Raw genomic sequence first — 19,944 nt, 5'->3', positions numbered from 1 at the left:
TCACACTCCATCACTGTCACCCTGACACCATCACACTCACTCCATCATGGTCACCATGACCCCCTCACAATCACTCGATCCCCCTCATGCTTACCCCCTCACACTCACTCCATCACGGTCACTCTGACCCTCAAACACACACTCCATCACGATTCGGAGATTCCGGTGTTGGACTGGGGTGTACAAATTTAAAACTCACACAACACCAGGTTATCGTCCAACAGTTTTAATTGAAAGCACACTCGCTTTCGGAGCGACACTCCTTCATCAGGTAATAGTGGAGGCTCGATCGTAACACAGAATTTATAGCAAAAACTTGCAGTGTGATGTAACTGAAATTATACATTGAAGAATTGATTTTCTGTTAAGCCTTTCATCTGTTAGAATACAGTGATAGTTTCACTTCTTTCATGTGTAAATCACAAAACCCTTTTTGTAAAGTTGCATTCTCGGGTTAGCTGTTAACAATGGTGATAGCTAGACAATATGTTGAAGGTGTTAGCCCCCTGTGTTCTCTGTCTATGACCTGATGTTTAGGTTGCTTCCAATGTAAAAAGTGAGATAACAGAGTTTTACATAAATTCATGCAGTTTTTGAGCTCAGAGTTCTACATGAATGTATGTAGTTTTTGAGCAAAGTGCAATGTAACTCTGCAAGTACAAAAAAATTCACCACTCAAAATATATGTGTGCATGTAGGTCTTTGTCTGTCTGTGTGTGTGTCTGTCTGGGGTAGGGGTTGTGAGTGTGAGAAAGTGTGTGTGTGTGTGTGTGTAGTGAGGGCAGAGTGTCTTAGGTCTGTGAGGGGGTGCATGTGTGGGAGTGTGTGTGTCTATAAGGGTGTGTGTGGGTGTCTGTGTGCGCGTCTGTGTGTACCTGTGTGCGTGGGTATGTGAGAGAGTGTGTGTGCGTGTGTAGGAATATCTGTGTGTGTGTGTGTGAAGTGCAATGGTGATCACCTGTAATGTGACATGAACCCAAGGTCCCGGTTGAGGCCCCGCTATGGGTACAGAACTTAAATATCAGCTTAGCTATCACCTGATGAAGGAGCGTCGCTCCGAAAGCTAGTGTGCTTCCAATTAAACCTGTTGGACTATAACCTGGTGTTGTGTGATTTTCAACTGTGTACACTCCATCACAGTCACCCTGACCCCTCACACTCACTCAATCACCCTCACCTTGTTCCCCTAATACTCACTCCATTAACGTCATACTGGCCACTTCAACTCACTCCATCATCTTCACCATGACTCCCTCACACTTATTCCATCACCGTCACTATGACCACCTCACACTCACTCCATCACAGTCACTGTGACTACCTCACACTCACTCCATCAAAGTCACCCTGACCCCCCACACTCACTCCATCATTGAACCCCTCATTCTCACTCCATCACCATCACAGTGATCCCCTCACGGTGATTCCATCACCTTCAACCTGACCCTCGCACACTCACACCATCACCGTCACGCTGCCCCATCACACTCTCTCCATCACCGTCGCCCTGATCCCCTCACACTCACTCCAACACCGTCACCCTGACCCACTCACACTCATCCCATCACCTTCACCTTGCCCCTTCACACTCACTCCATCATTGACAACCTGACCCTCTTACACTCACGCCATCACAGTCACCCTGACCCACTCACACTCACGCTAACAGCGTCACCCTGACCCACTCACAACCGCTCAATCACAGTCACCCTGACCCCCTCACTCTCTCTCCATCACTGTCACCCTGACCCACTCACACTCACTCCATCACCGTCACTCTGTCCCCTCCCACTCACTCCATCACCGTCACCCAGACCATGTGACACTCACTCCATCTCCGTCACACTGACCTCCTCACATTCACTCCATCACCGTCACCCTGACCCCCTCACACTCATTCCGTCACCATCACCCTGACCCCCTCACACTCACTCCATCACTGTCACCCTGACCCCCACATATTAACTCTGTCACCATCACCCTGACCACCTCACATTCACTCCGTCAACGTCACCACCAACACTCACACTCACTCCATCACCGTCACACTGATTCCCTCACACTCGCTTCATCACCATCACATTTACCCCCTCACAGTCACTCCGTCACTGTCACACTGACCCACTCGCATTCACTCAATCACTGTCACCCTGCCACTCTCACACTCACTCCATCAACGTCTCCCTGACTGCCTCACACTCACTCAGTCAACGTCACCCTGGCCCCATCACACTCACTCCATCACTGTCACCCTGCCCTCTCATACTCACTCCATCACAGTCACCCTGACCCCCTCACACTCACTCCATCGCAGTCACACTTACTCCCTCACACTCACTCCACCACCGTCACCCAGACACCCTCACACTCCTGTGTGTGTGGTGGAGTGCGTGGGGTTCAGTGTGAAGTGTGGCAGTGTGTGTGATGGCGGTGGAGTGTGTGGTTGTGAGCGTGACGGTGGGGGTGTTGTGTGGCAGTGTATGTGATGGTGGTAGAGTGTGTGGGCGTGATTATGACATTGAGTGTGTGTGGGGCAGTGTGCGTGAGGGTGGTGGAGTGTGTGTGAGCGTGACGGTGCGGGTGATGTGCGGCACTGTGTGTGATGGTGGTGGAGTGTGTGGGGATGAGCGTGACGGTGAAGGGGGTGTGAGGCAGTGTTTGTGAATGTGGTACAGTGTATGGGGTGAGAGTGACGGTGGTGTGGTGTGGATGTGGTTTAGGGCAATGTGTGTCTGAGGGTTGTGGAGTGTGTCGGTTTAAGCTGATGGTGGGGGTGGTGTGGATACTGTGTGTGATGGTTGTAGTGTTTGGGGGGTGAGCGTGACAGTGGGGGTGGTCTGGGGCAGTGTGTGTGATAGTGGTGGAGTGTGTGGGGGTGAGCGTGAGATGAGGGTGGTGTGGGGCAGTGTGTGTGATGGTGCTGAAGTGTGAGGGGGTGAGCTTGATGGTGGGGTGCTGTGGGGCAGTGTGTGTGCGGGTGGTGTGGGTGTGTATGTGACGGTGAGGGTTGTGTGGGGCAGTGTGCGTGATGGTGGTAGAGTGTGTGGGGGTGAGCATGACGGTGAGGGTGGTGTGGGTCCGTGTGGTTTGATGTGGTAGAGTGTGTGGGTGTGAGCGTGATGATGAGGCTGGTGTGGAGCCGTGTGTGTGATGGTGGATGAGTGTGTGGAGGTGAGCGTGACGGTGAGGGTGGTGTAAGGCAGTGTGTGGGATGGTGGTTGAGTGTGTGAGGATGAGCGTGATGGTGAGGGTGGTTTGGGGCAGTGTGTGTGATTGTGGTGAAATGTGTGGGGGTGAGCGTGACGGTGGGGAAGGTGTGTCGCAGTGAGTGTGATGCAGGTGGTGTGTGTGGCGGGGAGCATGAGATGAGGGTGTTGTGGGGCAGTGTGTGTGATGGTGCTGAAGTGTGTGGGGGTGAGCTTGATGGTGGGGTGCTATGCGGCAGTGTGTGTGCGGGTGGTGGAGTGTGTGGGGGTGAGCGTTACGGTGATGGTGGTGTGGGGCAGTGTGTGTGATGGTGGTGGAGTATGTGGGGGTGAGCATGACGGTGAGGGTGGTGTGGGGCCGTGTGGTGTGATGTGGTAGAGTGTGTGGGTGTGAGCGTGATGATGAGGCTGATGTGGGGCTGTGTGTGTGATGGTGGAGGAGTGTGTGGAGGTGAGCGTGACGGTGGGGGTGGTGTAAGGCAGTGTGTGGGATGGTGGTTGAGAGTGTGAGGATGAGCGTGATGGTGAGGGTGGTTTGGGGCAGTGTGTGTGATTGTGGTGAAATGTGTGGAAGTGAGCGCGACGGTGGGGAAGGTGTGTCGCAGTGAGTGTGATGGTGGTGGAGTGTGTGGGGGTGAGCATGACTGTGAGGGAGGTGTGAGGCAGTGTGTGTGATTGTGGTGGAGTGTGTGGGTGTGAGTGTGATTTTTGGGTGCTGTGGGCAAGTGTGTGTGATGGTGGTGGTGTGTGTGGGTGTGTAAGTGACGGTGAGGGTTGTGTGGGGCAGTGTGCGTGATGGTGGTAGAGTGTGTGGGGGTGAGCTTAACGGTGAGGGTGGTGTGGGTCCGTGTGGTTTGATGTGGTAGAGTGTGTGGGTGTGAGCGTGATGATGAGGCTGGTGTGGAGCCGTGTGTGTGATGGTGGATGAGTGTGTGGAGGTGAGCGTGACGGTGAGGGTGGTGTAAGGCAGTGTGTGGGATGGTGGTTGAGCGTGTGAGGATGAGCGTGATGGTGAGGGTGGTTTGGGGCAGTGTGTGTGATTGTGGTGAAATGTGTGGGGGTGAGCGTGACGGTGGGGAAGGTGTGTCGCAGTGAGTGTGATGCAGGTGGTGTGTGTGGCGGGGAGCATGAGATGAGGGTGTTGTGGGGCAGTGTGTGTGATGGTGCTGAAGTGTGTGGGGGTGAGCTTGATGGTGGGGTGCTATGCGGCAGTGTGTGTGCGGGTGGTGGAGTGTGTGGGGGTGAGCGTTACGGTGATGGTGGTGTGGGGCAGTGTGTGTGATGGTGGTGGAGTATGTGGGGGTGAGCATGACGGTGAGGGTGGTGTGGGGCCGTGTGGTGTGATGTGGTAGAGTGTGTGGGTGTGAGCGTGATGATGAGGCTGATGTGGGGCTGTGTGTGTGATGGTGGCGGAGTGTGTGGAGGTGAGCGTGACGGTGGGGGTGGTGTAAGGCAGTGTGTGGGATGGTGGTTGAGAGTGTGAGGATGAGCGTGATGGTGAGGGTGGTTTGGGGCAGAGTGTGTGATTGTGGTGAAATGTGTGGGAGTCAGCGCGACGGTGGGGAAGGTGTGTCGCAGTGAGTGTGATGGTGGTGGAGTGTGTGGGGGTGAGCATGACTGTGAGGGAGGTGTGAGGCAGTTTGTGTGATTGTGGTGGGGTGTGTGGGTGTGAGTGTGATTTTTGGGTGCTGTGGGCAAGTGTGTGTGATGGTGGTGGTGTGTGTGGGTGTGTGAGTGACGGTGAGGCTAGTGTGGGGTAGCATGTGTGGGTGGTGGATTGTGTGGGGGTGAGCTTAACGGTGGGGGTGGTGTGGGGCAGTGTATGTGTTTGTGGTGGAATGTGTGGTGGTTGGCGTAACGCTGGGGGTGGTATGGGGTAGTCTGTAATGGTGGTGGATTGTGTGGGGGTGAGCGTGACAGTGGGAGTGGTGTGGGGCAGTGTGTGTGATGATGGTGCAGTGTTTGGGGGTGAGCACGACGGTGAAAGAGGTCGAGGGCAGTGGGCGTGATGGTGGTGGAGTATGTAGGGGTGAGCGTGACGGTGGGGGTGGTGTGGGCAGTGTGTGTGGTGGTGGGGGGTGTGTGTGGGGGTGGGTGTGACGGTGGGAGTGGATTGGGGCAGCGTGTCCGATGGTGTTGGAGTGTGAGGTGGAGAGCGTGACGGGGAGGGTGGTGTGGGGCAGTGTGTGTAAGGGTGGTGGAGTGTGTGGGGGTGAGAGTGACGGTGAAAGTGGTCTGGGGCAGTATGTGTAATGGCGGTGGAGTGTGTGGGTGTTAGTGTGATGTTGGGGTTGGTATGGGGCAGTGTGTGTGAGTGTGGTGGATTGTGTACGTGCGAGCATGATGGTGAAAGTGGTGTGGGGCAGTGTGTGTGAGGGTGGTGGAGTGTGTGGGGGTGAGCATGACTGTGAGGGAGGTGTGAGGCAGTGTGTGTGATAGTGGTGGAGTGTGTGGTGGTGAGCGTGACAGCGGGGGTGGTGTGGGGTAGTGTGTGTGTGGGTGGTGGAGTGTTCGGGTGAGCGTGACTGTGGGGTGGTGTGGGGCAGTGTGTGTGTTGGTGGTGGAGTGTATGGAGGTGAGCGTGACATTGGGAGTGGTGTGGGGCAGTGTGTGTGATGATGGTGGAGTGTGAGGGGGTGAGCATGACAGTTAGGATTGTGTGGGGCCCTGTGGTGTGATGGTCGTGGAGTGTGTCGAGGTGAGCGTGATGTTGGGGGTGGTGTGAAGCCGTGTGTGTGATGGTGGTGGAGTGTGTGGAGGTGAGCGTGACGGTGGGGATAGTGTAGAGCAGTGTGTGTGATGGTGGTTGAGTGCGTGAGGATAAGCGTGATGGTGAGGATGGTTTGGGGCAGTGTGTGTGATGGTGGTGAAGTGTGTGGGGGTGAGCGCGACGGTGGGGGTGGTGTGTGGCAGTGAGTGTGATGATGGTGGAATGTGTAGCGGTGAGCGTGATGGTGAGGGTGGTGTGGGGCAGTGTGTGCAATGGTGGTGGAGTGTGTGGGTGTGAGTGTGATGTTGGGGTGGTTTGGGTTAGTGTGTGTGAGGGTGGTTGAGTGTGTGGGAGTGTGGGTGACGGTGAGGGTGGTGTGGGTCAGTGGGTGTGATGGTTGTGGAGCGTGTGTGTGAGCGTGACAGTGCAAGTGGTCTGGGGCAGTGTGTGTGATGATGGTGTAGTGTGGGGGTGAGCGTGACGGTTGTGGTGGTGTGGTGCAGTGCGGGTGATGGTCGTGGAGTGTGGGGGTGAGCGTGACATTGGGGGTGGTGTCAGGCAGTGTGTGTGATTGTGGTGGAGTGTTTGGGGGTGCTCTTGAAAGTGAGGGTGGTGTGGGGCAGCGTGTGTGATGGTGGTGGGGTGTGTCAGTGTGGGCGTGAGGTGAGGGTGGTTTGGAGCACTGTGTGTGATGGAGGTGGAGTGTGTGGGGTGAGCGAGAGGTGAGGATGTTGTGGGGCAATGCGTGTGAGGGAGGTGGAGTGTGTGGGCGAGTGTGACAGTGATGGTGGTTTGAAGCAGTGTGTGTGATGGTGGTGGAGTGTGTGTGGGTTGGAGTGACGGTGGGGGTGGTGTGAGGCAGTGTGTGTGATGGTGGTGGAGTGTGTGTGGTTGAGTGTGAAGGTGGGGATGATGTTGGTCAGTGTGTGTGAGGTTGGTGGAGTGTGTAGGGGTAAGCGTGACGGTGAAAGTCGTCTGGGGCAGTATGTGTGATGGCGGTGGAGTGTGTGGGGATGAGTGTGATGGTGGGGATGGTGTGCGGCAGTGTTTGCGATGGTGGTGGAGTGTGACGGGGTGAGCGTGCCTGTAGCGTTGGTGGAGTGTGTGGGGGTGAGCGTGACGGTGGGGATGATATGGGACAGTGTGTGTGATGGTGGTGGAGTGTGTGGGGGTGAGCGGGATGGTGAGGATGGTATGGGGCAGAGTGTGTGAGTGTGGTGGATTTTGTCGGGGCGAGCATGATGATGAAAGTGGTGTGAGGCAGTATGTGTGAGGGTGGTGGCGTGTGTGGGCGAGTTTGGCAGTGAGGGTGGTTTGAAGCAGTGTGTGTGATGGTGGTGGACTGTGTGGGGGTTGGCGTGACGGTGGGGGTGGTGTGGGGCAGTGTGTGTGATGGTGGTGGAGTGTGTGTGGTTGAGCGTGAAGGTGGGGATGATGTTGGTCAGTGTGTGTGAGGTTGGTGGGATGTGTGGGGGTGAGCGAGAGGTGAGGATGTTGTGGGGCAATGCGAGTGAGGGACGTGGAGTGTGTGGGCGAGCGTGACAGTGAGGGTGGTTTGAAGCAGTGTGTGTGATGGCGGTGGAGTGTGTGTGGGGATGAGTGTGACGGTGGGGATGGTATGCGGCAGTGTTTGTGATGGTGGTGGAGTGTGAGGGGGTGAGCGTGCCCGTAGCGTTAGTGGAGTGTGTGGGGGTGAGCGTGACGGTGGGGTTCGTGTGGGACAGGTTGTGCGATGGTGGTGGAGTTTGTTGGGGTGAGGGGGATGGTGAGGGTGGTGTGGGGCAGTGTGTGTGAATGTGGTGGATTCTGCAGGGGCGAGCATGATGTTGAAAGTGGTGTGGGGCAGTGTGTGTGAGGGTGGTGGAGTGTGTGGGAGTGAGTGTGATGGTGGGGGTGGTGTGGGTCAGTTTGTGTGAGGGTGCTGGAATGTGTGGGGGTGAGCATGACGGTGAAAGTGGTGTGGGGCAGTGTGTGTGATGGGTAGTGGAGTGCATGGGGGTGAGCGTGACGGTGTGGATGGTGTGGGACAGTGTGTGTGAGGGTAGTGGAGTGTATGGGGGTGAGCGTGACGGTGTGGATGGTGTGGGACAGGGTGTGTGGTTGTGGTGGAGTGTGTGGGGGTGAGCGTGATGGGGAGGATGATGTGGAGCAATGTGTGTGAGGGAGCTGGAGTGTGTGGTGGTGAGCATGACGGTGAGGGTAGTGTGAGGCAGTGTATGTGATTGTGGTGGAGTGTGTGGGGTGAGCGTGAAGGTGGGGGTGGTGTGGTGCAGTGTGTGTGATGGTGGTGGAGTGTGTGGGTGAGTGCGTGACAGCGGGGGTGTTGTGGGGCAGTGTGTGTGTGGGTGGTGGAGTGTTCGGGTGAGCGTGACGGTAGGGGTGGTGTGGGCAGTGTGTCTGATTGTGGTGGAGTGTATGGGGATGAGCGTGACGGTGGGGGTGGTGTGGGCCAATTTGTTTAAGGGTGGTAGAGTGTGTCGGGGTGAGCGTGGTGGTGCGCTGGTCTGTGGCAGTGTGTGTGAGTGTGGTGGAGTGTGTGGGGGTGAGCGTGACGGTGGGGTTGGTGTGCGGCAGTGTGCGTGATGGTGGTGGAGTATATGACCGTGAGCGTGACGGTGGGGATGGTGTGGGGCAGTGTTTGTGAGGGTTGTGGAGTGTGTGTGGGTGAGCATGATGGTGGGGGTGGTGTGGTGCAATGTGTGCGATGTTGGTGGAATGTGTGGGGGTGAGCATGACAGTGGGGGTGGTGTGGGGCAGGGTGTGTGATGGTGATGGAGTGTGTGGGGGTGAGCATTACAATGGGGGTGGTTTGGGGCAGTGTGTGTGATGTTGGTGAAGTGTGTGGTGGTGAGATTGACAGTGATGGGTCAGTACGTGCGATGGTGGTGAAATTTGTCAGGGAATCAATACAGTAAGGGTGGTGTGTGGGAGTTTGTGTGGGGGTGGTGGAGTGTGTGAGGGTGGTGGTATGGGGCAATGTGTGTGATGGTGGTGGAGTGTGTGAGGGTGGGCGTGACGTTGGGGCTGTGTGGGGCAGGGATGTGATGGTGGTGGAGCGTGTGGGTTTGAGCGTGCCTGTGAAAGTGGTCTGGGGCAGTCTTTGTGAGGGTGGTGGAAGGTGTGGTTTTGATCGTGATGGTGAGTGTGGTGTGGGGCTGTGTGTGTGATGGTGGAGGAGTGTGTGGGGGTGAGGATGACAGTGAGGGTAGTGTGGGGCAGTGTGTGTGATGGTGGTGCAGTGTGTGGTGGTGAGCATTATGGTCGGTATGGTGTGGGGCAGTGTGTGCGATGGTGGTGGAGTGCGACGGTGTGCGTGACAGTGGGGGTGGTGTTGGCCGTGTGTGTGATGGTGATGGAGTATGTGAGGGTGAGCGTGACGGTGGGGGTGGAGTGGGACAGTGTGTGTGAGGGTGGTCGAGTGTGTGGGTGTGAGGTTGACGGTGGCGGTGCTGTAGGGCAGTGTGTGTGATGGTGGTGGAGTGTGTGGGGGTGAGCATGACGGTGGAGGTGGTGTGGGGCAGTGTGTGTGAGGGTGGAGGATTGTGTGTGTGTGAACTTGACGGTGAGTGTTGTGGGGCAGTGTGTGTGCGTGGTGGTTTTTGTTAGCGGGACTTTGTCGGTGACGGTGGTGTGGGGCAGCGTGTGATGGTGGTGGATTGTGTGGAGGAGAGCGTGACGGTAAGGATGGTGTGAAGCACTGTGTGTGATGGTGGTGGAGTGTGTGGGGGTGAGAGTGAGGTGAGGGTGGTGTGGGACAGTGTGTATGAGGGAGGTGGAGTGTGTCGGGGTGAGCGTGACGGTGGGGGTAGTGTGGGGCAGTGTGTGTGATGGTGGTGGAGTGTGTGGGGGTGAGCATGACGGTAGAGGTGGTGTGGGGCAGTGTGTGTGAGGGTGGTGGATTGTGTGTTTGTGAGCTTGACGGTGAGTGTTGTGGGGCAGTGTGTGTGCGTGGTGGTTTTTGTTAGCGGGACTTTGTCGGTGACGGTGGTGTGGGGCAGTGTGTGCGAGCGAGATGGAGTGTGTTGGAGTGTACGTGATGGTCAGGACGGTGTGAGTCAGTATGTGTGAGGGTGGTGAAGTGTGTGTGTGAGCGTGACAGTGAAAGTAGTCTGGAACAGTGTGTGTGATGGTGTTAGAATGTGTGGGGGTGAGAGTGACGGTGGGGGTGGTGTTGGGCAGCGTGTGATGGTGGTGGATTGTGTGGAGGAGAGCGTGACGGTAAGGAGGGTGTGAAGCACTGTGTGTGATGGTGGTGGGATGTGTGGGGGTGAGAGTGAGGTGAGGGTGGTGTGGGACAGTGTGTATGAGGGAGGTGGAGTGTGTCGGGGTGAGCGTGACGGTGGAGGTAGTGTGGGGCAGTGTGTGTGATGGTAGTGGAGTGTGTGGGGTTGAACGTGGCGGTGGGGTGGTTTGGGGAAGTGTGTGTCATGGTGGTGGAGTATGAGGGGGTGAGTGTGACGATGGGGTGGTGTGGGGCAGTGTGTGAGAGGGTGGTGGAGTGTGGGCGTGAGAGTGACGTTGGTGGAGGTGTGGGGCAGTGTGCGTGATGGTATTGGAGTGTGTGGAGGAGAGCGTGACAGTGATGGTGGTTTGGGGCAGAGGGTGTGATGGTGGTGATGTGTGTGAGTGCGTGCGTGACTGTGGGGGTGGTGTGAGGCACAGTGTGTGTGACGGTGATGGAGTGAGCGTGAGAGGGCATGGTGATGGAGTGAGTGTGAGTGATTCAGCGTGACATTGATGGAGTGAGTGTTAGGCGGTCAGGGTGACGGTGATGGAGTGAGTGTGTGAGGGACATGGTGATGGTATTGTAGTGAGTGTAAGGGGTCTGGGTGACGGTGATGGAGTGAGTGTGAGGGGGTCAGGGTGACTATGATGGAGTGAGATGGAGGGGGACAGGATGACAGTGATGGAGTGTTAGTGAGGCGGCAGGGTGATGATGATGGAGTGGGTTTGAGGCGGTCTGGATGACTGTGATGGAGGGAGTGTAAGGGGGTCAGGGTGACTGTGATGTAGTGAGTGTGAGGGGGTCAGTGTGAGGATGATAGAGTGTGTGTGAGTTGTCAGGGTGATTGTAATGGAATGAGAGTGAGGCGGTCAGGTTTACGTTGATGGAGTGAGTGTGAGGGGGTCAGGGTGAGGGTGATGGAATGATGGTGAGGGATCAGGATGACGGTGATGGGGTGAGTGTGAGGGAGTTGGGTGATGACGATGGAGTGAATGTGAGTGCGTCAGGGTGAAAGTGATGGAGTGATTCTGAGGGGTTCAGGATGAGGGTGATGGAGTGAGTGTGAGGGTGTCGGAGTGATGGTGATGGGGTGAGTGTGAGGCGGTCAGGGTAACGGTGATGGAGTGAGTGTGAGAGGGTCAGGTTGAGGGTGATGGAGTGAGTGTGAGTGGTCTGTGTGACGGTGATGGAGTGAGTGTGAGGGGTTAAGTGTGACGGTGATGGAGTGAGTGTGAGGGGTCACTGTTACTGTGATGGAGTGACTGCGAGAGGTACAGTGTGACGGTGATGGAGTGAGTGTCAGGGGCTCATGCTGACTGTGATGTAGTGAGTGTTGGGGACAGGGTGACGGTGATGGAGTGAGTGTGGGGGGTCAGGGTGACAGTCAAGGATTCAGTGTGAGGTATTCCGGGTGACAGTGATGGAGTGAGAATGAGGGGAAGGGTGATGATGATGGAATGAGTGTGAGTGCTTCAGGGTGACGGTGATGGAGTGAGTGTGAGACGGTCTAGGTGACTGTGATGGAGGGAGTGTAAGGGGGTCAAGGTGACTGTGATGGAGTGAGTGTGAGTGCGGTAGGCTGACGGGAATGGAGTGAGTGTGAGGCGGTCAGGGTGACTGTGATGGAGTGAGATTGAGGGGGGTCAGGATGACGGTGATGGAGTGAATGTAAGGAGGACAGTGTGAGGATGATGGAGTGAGTGTGAGAAGGTCAGAGCGACAGTATTGGAGTACGAGTGAGTGGGTGAGTGTGACGGTGATGGAGTGAGTGTGAGTTGGTCAGTGTGACGGTGATGGAGTGAGTGTGAAGTGGTCAGGGCGACGGCGATGGAGTGAGTGTGAGGGGTCAAGGCGACGGTGATGGAATGAGTGTGAGGGGGTCAGTGTGAGGGTGATGGAGTGAGTGTGACGGGGTCATGACGACCGAGATGGAGTGAGTGTGATGTTGTCATGGTGACGGTGAGGGAATGAGTGTGAGGGGGTCAGTGTGACATTGATGTAGTGAGTGTGAGGGTTCAGTGTGAGAGTGACGCAGTAAGTGTGAGGAGGTCAAGGTGATCATGACACAGTAAGTGTGAGGGGGTCAGGATTACAATGACACAGCCTGTGTGAGGGTATTAGGGTGATTGTGATGCAGTGAATGTGAGGGGTCAGGGTGAGAGCGACACATTAAGTGTGAGCGGGTCAGGGTGAGAGTGTTGCAGTAAGTGTGAGGGGTCAGGCCGATAGTGACACAATAAGTGTGAGGGGGTCAGGGTGATAGTGACGAAGTCAGTGCGGTGGTGTCAGTGTGATAGTGTCGCAGTCAATGTAAGCGGTTCGGGGTGACAGTAACGCAGTAAGGATGAGGGGTCAGGGTGAGAGTGACGCAGTAAGTGTGAGGGGGCAGGGTGATAGTGAAACAGTAACCGTGTGGGGGTCCGGGTGATAGTGACACAGTAAGTATGGGGCGTCAGGGTGATAATTACGCAGTCAGTGTGAGTGGGTCAGGGTGATAGTGATGCAGTCGGTGTGAGGGGGTCAGGGTGATAGTGACGCAGTCAGTGTGAGGGAGTCAGGGTGATAGTGACGCAGTCAGTGTGGGGGTGTTAGTGTGATAGTGTCGCAGTCAATGTAAGGGGGTCGGGGTGACAGTGACGCAGTAAGCATGATGGGGTGAGGGTATAGTGACGCAGTAAGTGTGAGGTGGTAAGGTTGACCGTGATGGAGTGAGTGTCAGGGGGTCAAGGTGATGGTGATGGAGCGAGAGTGAGGGGTCAGGGAGACCGTGATAGAGTGAGTGTGAGGGGTTCAGGTTGAAGGTGATGGAGTGATTGTGAGTGGGTCATGGTGACAGTAATGGAGTGAGTGTGAGAGGGTCAGGGTGAGGGTGATGGAGTGAGTATGAGTGGGGTCAGGGTGAAGGTGATGGAGTGTGTGTGAGGGTGTCATGGTGACAGTGATGGAGTGAGTGTGAGGGGGTCAGGGTGAGGGAGATTGAGTGAGTGTGAGGGGATCAGGGTGACTGTAATGGAGTGAGGGTGAGATAGACATGTTGAGGGTGATGGATTCAGTTTGAGGGGGTCAGGGTGACAGTGACGCAGTAAGTGTGAGTGGGTCAGTGTGATATTGATGCTGTAAGTGTGATGGGTGAATGTGATAGTGACGAAGCACGTCGAAAATTAAGCACAGAACAGGACCTTCTGCCCATGATTTGAAGCCGAGTTTAATCCTAATATAAAATATAGTCACTTAACCTGCACACCCCACAATGGACTGCTCTCAATGTACCTGTCCAGCAGTCGCTTAAATATTCCTGATGACTCTGCGCATACCACCACCACCGCTGGCAACGCATTCCATGCATTCACAACTCTATGTATAAAGAACCTGCCGCTGACATCACCTCTATACCTTTCCCCTAATATCATAAAACTATGACCCCTTGTTACCGTCAATCCAGCCCTGCGAAAGAGTCTCTAACTACTGACGAGTGATGCAGTGACGCAGAAAGACTGAATGCATCAGCGTGATAGTGACGAGGTAAGTGTGAGGGAGTCAGAGAGATAGTGACATGGTAATTGTGAGGGGTCAGGGTGTCAGTGACGCAGTAAGTGTGAGGGGATTAGGGTGATTGTGACGCAGTTAGTGTGAGAGGGTCAGGATTATAGTGACGCAGTGAGTGTGAGGTGTCAAACTTAAAATAATGCAGTAAATATGATTGGTCAGTGTGAGAGCAATGCATTAAGTGTGAGAGTGTCAGGGTGACAGTGACGCAGTAAATGTGGGGTGTCATGCTGTTAGTGACACAGTCACTGTGGGGGTCAGGGTGATAGTGTCGCAGTCAGTGTAAGGGGGTCAGGGTGACAGTGACGCAGTAAGCGTGAGGGAGTCAGGCTGATAGTGACGCAGTTAGTGTGGGGATGTTAGGGTGACAGTGATGGAGTGAGTGTGAGGGGATGGGGGTGACAGTGACGCAGTAAGCATGATGGGGTCAGGGTGATAGGGACGCAGTAAGTGTGAGGTGGTCAGGGTGATAGTGACGCAGTCAGTGCGATGGGTCAGGGTGACAGTGACACAGTCAGTGTGAGGGGGTCAGGCTGATTGTGACACAGTCAGTGTAGGGGTGTTAGGGTGACAGTGACTCAGTCAGTGTGAGGGGGTCAGGGTGATAGTGACGCAGCAACGTGAGGGGATCAGAGAGATAGTGACGTGGTAATTGTGAAGGGTCAGGGTGATAGTGACACTGTAAGTGTGAGGATGTAATGGTGAAAGTGACGCAGTAGGTGTGAGGTGTCAGGGTGATAGTGACTCTGTAAGTGTGTGGGGGTCAGGGTGACAGTGACGCAGTCTGTGTGAAGGGTCAGGGTGACAGTGACACATTAAGTGTGAGGGGGCAGGGTGACAGTGATGCAGTCGGTGTGAAGGGGTCAGGGTGATAGTGACACAGTGTGAGGGTTTCAGGGTGATATTGCCTCAATACGTGTGAGGGAGTCTGGCTGGTAGTGACGCAGTAAGTGTGAGGAGTAAGGTTGATCGTGATGCAGTAAGCGTGTGGGGTCAGTCTGATAGTGACGCCGTAACTGTGAATGGATTAGGGTGGTAGTGATGCAATAACTTTGAGAGGGTCAGGGTGTCAGTGAAGTAGTAAGTATGGGGTGTCAGGCTGATAGTGACGCAGTATGTCTGAGGCGTCTGGATGATAGTGATGCAGTAAGTGTGAGGGGGTCAGGGTGATAGTGATGCAGTAACTGTGATGGGATCAGGGTGATAGTGTCGCAGTAAGTGTGAGGGATCAGGGCGATAGTGACACAGTAAGTGTGAGGGGGTCAGGGTGACAATGACGTAGTCTGTGTGAGGGTGTTAGGGTGTCAGTGATGCAGTCAGCGTGAGGGGTCGGGGTGACAGTGACGCAGTGATCGTGAGGCGTTCAGGGTGATAGTGACGCAGTCAGTGTGAGGGTGATAGCATGTCAGTGACGCAGTCTGTGTGAGGGGGTCAAGGTGATAGTGATGCAGTCAGTGTAAGGGGGTCATTGTGATAGTGACGCAGTCAGTGTGACGGTGTCAGGGCAATAGTGACGCAGTAAGTGTGAGTGGGTCAGCGTGACAGTGACACATAAAGTGTGAGGGTGTCAGGGCGATAGTGATGAAGTAATTGTGAGGGGGTTAGAGAGATAGCGGTGTACTAATTGTGAGGGGTCAGGGTGATAGTGACACAGTAAGCGTATGAGGGTCAGGGTGATAGTGACACATTAAATGTGAGAAGGTCATGGTGATAGTGACACAGTCAGTGTGAGGGTAAAGGATGATAGTGACGCAGTAAGTGTGAGGGGTCAGGCTGATTGTGACGCAGTAAGTGTGAGGGGGTAAGGTTGATCGTGATGCCGTAAGTGTGAGTGGTCAGTCTATAGTAATGCAGTAAGAGTCAGCGGTTCAGGGTGACCGTGACACAGTAAGTGTGTGAGAGAGAGGCTGGCAGTGACGCATAAAATGTGAGGGGGTCAGTCTGATAGTGACAGAGTCAGTGTGGGGGTGTTAGGGTTATAGTGTCGCAGTAAGTGTGAGAGGATGTGAGTGATAGTGTCGCAGTAAGTGTGACAGGGTGAGGGTGACAGTGACGCAGTAAGTGTGAGGGGGGTCATATTGATACTGACGCAGTAAGTGTGAGGGGGTCAGGGTGATAGTGACACAGTAAGTGTGAGGGGGTCAGGGTGACTGTGACGCAGTCGGTGTGAGGGGACCAGTGTGACAGTGACACAGTGTGAGGGGGTCAGGCTGATAGTGACGCAGTAAGTGTATGGGGTCAGTCTGATAGTGACGCAGTAAGTGTGTGCGGTCAGTCTATAGTGATGCAGGAGAAAGTGAGGTCTGCAGATGCTGGAGATCAAAGCTGAAACTTTATTGCTGGAACAGCACAGCAGGTCAGGCAGCATCCAGGGAACAGGAGATTCGACGTTTCGGGCACAGGCCCTTCTTCAGGAATGAGCAGAGAGTGTTCAGCAGGAGAAGATAAAAGGTAGGGAGGAGGGACTTGGAGGAGGGGAGTTGGAAATGTGATAGGTGGAAAGAGGTCAAGGTGAGGGTGATAGGTCGGAGTAGGGTGGAGGCGGAGAGGTCAAGAAGAAGACTGCAGGTCAGGAAGGCGGTGCCGGGCTGGAAGGATCCGGCTGAGACAAGGTGGGGGGAGGGGGGATGAAGAAACTGGTGAAGTCCAAGTTCATCCCCTGCGGTTGGAGGGTTCCCAGTCGGAAGATAAGACGCTCCTCCTCCGACCGTCGGGTTGTTGTGGTTTGGCGGTGGATGAGTCCAATGACCTGCATATCCTCGGTGGAGTGGGAGGGGGAGTTGAAATGCTGTGCCACAGGTTGGTTGGGTTGGTTCGTCCGGGTGGCCCAGAGGTGCTCCCTGAATCGCTCCGCAAGTAGGCGGCCTGTCTCCCCAATATAGAGGAGGCCACACCGGCTGCAGCGGATGCAGTAGATGATGTGGGTGGAGGTGCAGGTGAATCTGTGGCGGATATGGAAGTTTCCTCTGGGGCCTTGGAGAGAAGTGAGGGGGGATGTGTGGGCGCAAGTGTTGCACCTCCTGCGGTTGCAAGGGAAGGTGCCGGGAGTGGTGGTTGGGTCGGTGGGGGGTGTGGATCTGACAAGGGAGTCGCGGAGGGAGTGGTCTCTACGGAAAGCTGATAGGGGAGGGGAGGGAAATATATCCTTGGTGCTGGGGTCTGTTTGGAGGTGGCGGAAGTGACGGCGGATGATGCGCTGTACATGGAGATTGGTGGGGTGGTAGGTGAGGACCAGTGGGGTTCTGTCCTGGTGGCGGTTGGAGGGGCGGGGCTCAAGGGCGGAGGAGCGGGAGAAATTCACCTGGAAACACCTTCCACCCCGACCTCAAATTCACCTGGACAGTCTCGGACTCCTCCCTCCCCTTCCTAGACCTTTCTGTTTCTATCTCAGGCGACCGAATCAACACGGACATCTACTACAAACCTACCGACTCCCACAGCGACCTGGACTACACCTCCTCCCATCCTGCCCCCTGTAAAAACGCCATCCCATTCTCCCAATTCCTTCGTCTCCGCCGCATCTGCTCCCAGGAGGACCAGTTCAAAATACGTACAACACAGATGGCCTCCTTCTTCAAGGACCGCAATTTCCCCCCCGACGTGGTCGACGGTGCCCTCCACCGCATCTCCTCCACTTCCCGCTCCTCCGCCCTTGAGCCCCGCCCCTCCAACCACCACCAGGACAGAACCCCACTGGTCCTCACCTACCACCCCACCAATCTCCATGTACAGCGCATCATCCGCCGTCACTTCCGCCACCTCCAAACAGACCCCAGCACCAAGGATATATTTCCCTCCCCTCCCCTATCAGCTTTCCGTAGAGACCACTCCCTCCGCGACTCCCTTGTCAGATCCACACCCCCCACCGACCCAACCACCACTCCCGGCACCTTCCCTTGCAACCGCAGGAGGTGCAACACTTGCGCCCACACATCCCCCCTCACTTCTCTCCAAGGCCCCAGAGGAAACTTCCATATCCGCCACAGATTCACCTGCACCTCCACCCACATCATCTACTGCATCCGCTGCAGCCGGTGTGGCCTCCTCTATATTGGGGAGACAGGCCGCCTACTTGCGGAGCGATTCAGGGAGCACCTCTGGGCCACCCGGACGAACCAACCCAACCAACCTGTGGCACAGCATTTCAACTCCCCCTCCCACTCCACCGAGGATATGCAGGTCATTGGACTCATCCACCGCCAAACCACAACAACCCGACGGTCGGAGGAGGAGCGTCTTATCTTCCGACTGGGAACCCTCCAACCGCAGGGGATGAACTTGGACTTCACCAGTTTCTTCATCCCCCCTCCCCCCACCTTGTCTCAGCCGGATCCTTCCAGCCCGGCACCGCCTTCCTGACCTGCAGTCTTCTTCTTGACCTCTCCGCCTCCACCCTACTCCGACCTATCACCCTCACCTTGACCTCTTTCCACCTATCACATTTCCAACTCCCCTCCTCCAAGTCCCTCCTCCCTACCTTTTATCTTCTCCTGCTGAACACTCTCTGCTCATTCCTGAAGAAGGGCCTGTGCCCGAAACGTCGAATCTCCTGTTCCCTGGATGCTGCCTGACCTGCTGTGCTGTTCCAGCAATAAAGTTTCAACTATAGTGATGCAGGAAATGTGAGGGATCAGGCTGATAGTGATGCAGTAAGTGTGAGGGGGTAAGGTTGATCGTGATGCAGTAAGTGTGAGTGGTCAGTCTCTCGCGATGCAGTAAGAGTGAGGGGTTCAGGGTGACCATGACACAGTAAGTGTGATAGAGAGAGGCTGGCAGTGACGCAGTAAGTGTGAGGGGGTCAGGCTGATCGTGACACAGTCAGTGTGGGGGTGTTAGGGTGATAGTGTCGCAGTAAGTGTGAGGGGTCAGGGTGATAGTGACGCAGTAAGTGTGAGGTGGTCAGAATGAAAGTGATACAGTAAGTGTGAGGGGGTCGGTGTGACAGTGACACAGTAACTGTGGGGGGATCAGGGTAATAGAGTCGCAGTAAGTTTTAGGGAGCAAGGTGACAGTAATGCAGTCGGTGTGAGGGAGTCAGGGTGATAGTGACACAGTGTGAGGGTCTCAGGGTGATATTGACGCAATAAGTGTGAGGGAGTTTGGCTTATAGTGACGCAGTAAGTGTGAGGGGTAAGGTTGATCGTGATGCAGTAAGGTGGGGGTCAGTCTGATAGTGACGCCGTAACTGTGAATGGATTAGGGTGATAGTGACGCAGTAAGTTTGAGAGGGTCAGGGTGACAGTGAAACAGTAAGTGTTGGGTGTCAGGCTGATAGTGACGCAGTATGTGTGAGGGGTCATGGTGATAGTGTTGCAGTAAGTGTGACAGGGCCAGGGTGATAGTGATGCAGTAAGTGTGAGGGGTCAGGGGATTGTGACGCAGTAAGTATGAGTTGGTCAGAGAGATACTGACGTAGTAGTTGTGTGGGGTCACGGTGATAGTGACACAGTAAGCGTGTAGGGGTCAGGGAGATAGTGACGCAGTAAGTGTGAGGGTGTCAGGGTGATAGTGACACAGTAAGTATGTTGTGCTCAGGGTGATAATGACGCAGTAAGTCTGAGGGAGCTCAGGGTGATAGTAACGCAGTCAGCGTGAGGGGGTCAGGGTGATAGTGACACCGTAAGCGTAGGGGGGTCAGGGTGACAAGGATGCAGTAAGTGTGAGGGGGATTGGTGCGATAGTAATGCAGTCAGCGTGGGGGGGGGGCGGGGGGCAGTGTGATAGTGACGCAGTAAGCGTATTGGGTAAGGGTGATTGTGATGCAGAAAGTATCAGGGGGCTCAAGGTAATAGTGACGCAGTAACTGTGAGGGGGTCAGTGTGATAGTGACACAGTAAGTGTAAGGGGGTCAGGGTGACAAGGATGCAATAAGTGTGAGGGGGTCAGGGCGATAGTGACGCAGTAAGTGTGAGGGGATCAGGGAGACAGTGACGCAGTAAGTGTGTGGGGGTCATGGTGAGAGTGATGCAGTCAGTGTGAGGGGGTCAGGGTGATAGCGACGCAGTAAGTGTGAGGGGTCAGGGCGATAGTGACATAGTAAGTGTGAGGGGTCAGGGTGACAGTGATGCAGTAAGTGTGAGGGGTCAGGGCGATAGTGACACAGTAAGTGTGAGAGAGAGAGGCTGGCAGTGACGCAGTAAGTGTGAGGGGTTCAGGGTGAGAGCGACGCAGGAAGTGTGAGGGGATCATGTTGATAGTAATGCAGTAAGTGTGAGGCGTCAGGCTGATAGTGACGCAATAAGTGTGAGGAGGTAAGT

This window comes from Chiloscyllium plagiosum, unplaced genomic scaffold (assembly GCF_037043375.1).
Source record: "Chiloscyllium plagiosum isolate Xiang-an unplaced genomic scaffold, Cpla_swu_hap1 HiC_scaffold_33, whole genome shotgun sequence".
In the NCBI taxonomy this organism is placed as follows: Eukaryota; Metazoa; Chordata; class Chondrichthyes; order Orectolobiformes; family Hemiscylliidae; genus Chiloscyllium; species Chiloscyllium plagiosum.
Note: the sequence above shows the minus strand (reverse complement) of the source record.